Raw genomic sequence first — 3,895 nt, forward strand, 5'->3', positions numbered from 1 at the left:
CTACCGAAACAGTATAGTAAAACATATAGAAATGCAAACCCCATCCCCTGGACAGGACCGGCTCCAGGCACCAGCGCAGGAAGCAGGTGCTTGGGGTGGCCAATGGAAAGGGGAGGCACGTCCGTGTCTTCGGCGGCAATTCGGCGGCGGGTCCCTCAGTCTCTCTCAGAGGGAAGGACCAGCTGCCGAATTGCCACCGAAGAATGAAGCGGTGCAGTAGAGCAGCCACTGAAGTGCTGCCAATCACGGCTTTTTAAAATTATTATTATTTTTCTCTTCACCACTTGGGGCAGCAAAAAAGCTGGAGCCGGTCTTGCCCCTGGAATCTCACACTTATGAAAAAGTCAAATAGAATTTAACAGGGATGAACTCAATACACTTGTAAAACTTTACTTTGTTATGGAAATCTCCACAGTCACCAGCAACAGAACACTAGACTCCAGGTAGTCACTAAATTCTACTATGGGGAAAGAGCTATTGTATAGCTAGAGGCCAAGCTACAAACTCTGACCATATTTGGTTTCCTTTAATTAATTCCAGGAAGAAAACAACCCGAAGTAAGAAATACATCCATGACCCTCTCATAAGTTAAAAACAAACAAACAAACCCACAACTTAAAGTTTATTCAGTATGTAGTGATGAAGAACAAAGATTATAACAATGACTTTCGTGAAATGCATCAGTACCTTCCATGGGACAAAGGGAGAATAACTGATATCAAAACCAGTTTAGGAGATTAGCACCTTGATTCCTAGGATCAAGTGTTTTATTGCAGTCTAATCTCTGGAAATCATGATAAAGATCTAGCATGAATATTTAAATTTTGGAGGCTTAAGGGCACTGCAGTTCCTTCTCCCAAATGAAGTCAAAACATCACTGGCGGTAACCTACCCAAACAATTTAGCATTGATTTTTAAGCCTTACCAGTATATTATGGTACCTAGCAATTAATTTATTTAAGGGTTTCTTCAGCCTGAGAAAAACTGATACATAAAACATTGAAGTAGAAGAGGCATTTTTCCAGGGAATATTCCCCCTTAACGTTCCTAACCAGGACTTTGAAATAAATACATTAGAGGTAGCTCTTGAGGAATTCATTTCCGGTTTACCTTAATTTTCGCACAAAGTTTGAGTGCTGTCAAAAGGTGCTGCGTTATTTGATTCCCATGTTCTGGGCAGAGCCCTGTTGATATGTAGTGAATTAACAGCCCTGGATATGGAAGTCCTATATTCATGAAACAGGTACAGCATGGATAGTGGCAGGACAAGCAGTGGGAGAAATTCAGCTCTTCCTTCACTCTCCCTAGCTTGGGTAAACAGTGCTCTTCCACAGTTCCCTCTCCCCTTTGGGACGTGTGGTGAGTTCCCCTTCTTGTTACAATCAACTTTAATCACTGCCCAGAGAGTTCTGTACTCTTTCACTCTCTGGTGTTTATTCTAAGTTTGCTCACAACTAGATAGTTGATAATTGTGGTTTTTAACACTGGGACTTGACCTGCAGAAACTGGAATTGGCCCCTAAAACTGAGTTCACAAAACCCATTAGAGAGCCTTTAGCCATGTCACATTTTCTCTAGGACAGTGGTCCCCAACCTTTTTCATATGGCGGGCGCCAGACGACGAGCCACGGAGGACTGTGGCAGCGGACAAGCATCTGGCTGACATTCCGCCGACAAGCGACACCATCAATAGGCATTGCTGCCAAAATGCCGCCAACAAGCAGCAGCATCCAGAGGCATCGCCGCCGAAAGTTGGTGGCGTTTCGGCAGCGATGCCTCTGGATGACACTGCTTGTCGGTGGCATTTTGGCAAATGCTCGTCCATTTCACCCGTGGGCACCGCGTTGGGGACCCCTGCTCTAGGATCTATGCTGCAACAAGGTTTTTCAGAAGCTTCAATCAGCTTTATAGAGCAGCCCAACCAAACAGGAGGCATTCAATAAGGTTGCTGTTCTTGACTTTAAAAGGCAAACCTCTTATTTTGTAAAAACTAAATCCTCAGTAGAAATGAGCATATTCAGGCCTGTAGAAAATCTTAAGAGAAACTCCCTTAGTCCAGAAAAAAACCTTCTTCCTTTATTAATCCCAGTCCCCATGGAAATAAAGGTAGCTACTAGCTGGGGTCAATTTAGCACAACTGCTTCCCTCTCATTAATCTGATTATGGGAGCAGGGAAGGCAGTTGTGATTGGATCAGGACTCAGATGAAAAATAGATGGGGCCTACTCCTATAATAAATGAGGGTCTCCTTAGCAGGGATCTTCTTATTGTTAACCATGCTTTTTATGGTATTGCCTAAGGACCAACCAAAAACGGGACACCCATTGTTCTAGGCACTGTAGAAACACAGAGGAGCAGACAGTCCCTGGCTGGAAGAGCTGACAGTCTGAATAGAGAAGAACACACAAGGAAAGTGAACAATCGGATGGCAGCAAACAACATGTTAATGCCCCAATTTTTTGTTGTTGTTTTTGATGGGTTTACCAAGCTGCTGCTGCACCCTCTGTAGCTCTCACTCAGCCTCCTCAACTCCTCCCCTCTCCTTCCTGTTTCCTGTCCTTTCAGACTCCTAACAGCCAGTGCTCCCAGTTCTAATAATTACAAGCAACATCTAAACACCACATTCCCTCCTCTCTTAAGAAACTCTCCCAATTAAAATAAACGTTGTTGTAACCACAGGAACAAATAGGAAACAAGACACTATACTGTTGGCAGATATATTACACTGGAAACACTCCAGATACTACATAACATAGTCTCCAGTCCAGACAGGTGGTCGTCTGGGTCTGAGAGGCCATCTCTCAAGCCCCGGTTCCAGTGCAATGTCTTGTGTTGATACTATGGTGAAGCCATCCAATGCAGACTGGGTGTTGGCATAATCTCCTCTTGGTGCATAGCCAGGTGCAACATAAGCAGCATTCCATACCTGCCCATCAGAAAGTCAATAGGTGTAAGGTCCCTTCTTCTCTATGATTTTAAGAGGAGCTGTAAATTTATGGTCCCCTTTGCATAAAATTCCAGGTTTTCGTATTCTAATGAAGGAACCACACTCAAACTTTGGTTCCTTAGCACCCCGCTGCTTGTCTGTGAAAGCCTTATACGTTGCTTGGTTCTTTTCAACTATTTTTCTCACATCAATTCACCAATGTTCAGTTTAGTAATGTAGTTCTTCATCCTTGTAACCGATACCTGTAATCCCTCATAATTCAAGCCTTCCCTCTTAACTTGTGTATATTTAATTTTAAACATTAACTTTAATAAAAATTTTAAATCTATTCATCTGTTTCCATGCAGTAGCTCTGTGGGTGATCTTTGCGTTGTGGCATGTTGTGTAGCCCGGTATGCTTGCAAGAAATCAGTAGTGAAGGTTATCCACAATCTCCCTTCCAATTTAGCCGTTTGCAAACTCTCTTTCAGACTTCTGTTAAACCATTTGATTTCCCCATTGGCTTGAGGGTAATATAGAGATGACCTTCTGTGTAAAATGTTCCTCTCTGCTAGAAAAGTTTCAAACTCCAGGGAAGTAAATTGACTACCATTATCTGAAACCAGTTCTTTGGGGTTACGGTCCCTGCTAAAAACTGAAGAGAAGAACTTACTGTAGCAGAAGAAATTTGCGATGTAAATGCTACCTCAGGCCATTTACATTTCAGTAAATGGTCTATTAAAGTGATGGCATAATGACAGTCAATTGGAGCAGTATCAAAGGGTCCTACAATGTCAATTGCCACTTTTCCCCCATGCAGATTCAGGAAGAGGAACAGGCTGTAATGTAGGGGTACATGTCACTGCTGTTTTATCATGCATTTGGCAAGTGACACAGAATTTTATGAGTGCTTCAGTTCAAAAGTCCATCCCTGGCCACCAATATAGATCCTGTAATTGTTGTTTGGTTCT

Source organism: Gopherus evgoodei, chromosome 2 (genome assembly GCF_007399415.2).
Source record: "Gopherus evgoodei ecotype Sinaloan lineage chromosome 2, rGopEvg1_v1.p, whole genome shotgun sequence".
Lineage (NCBI taxonomy): Eukaryota > Metazoa > Chordata > Testudines > Testudinidae > Gopherus > Gopherus evgoodei.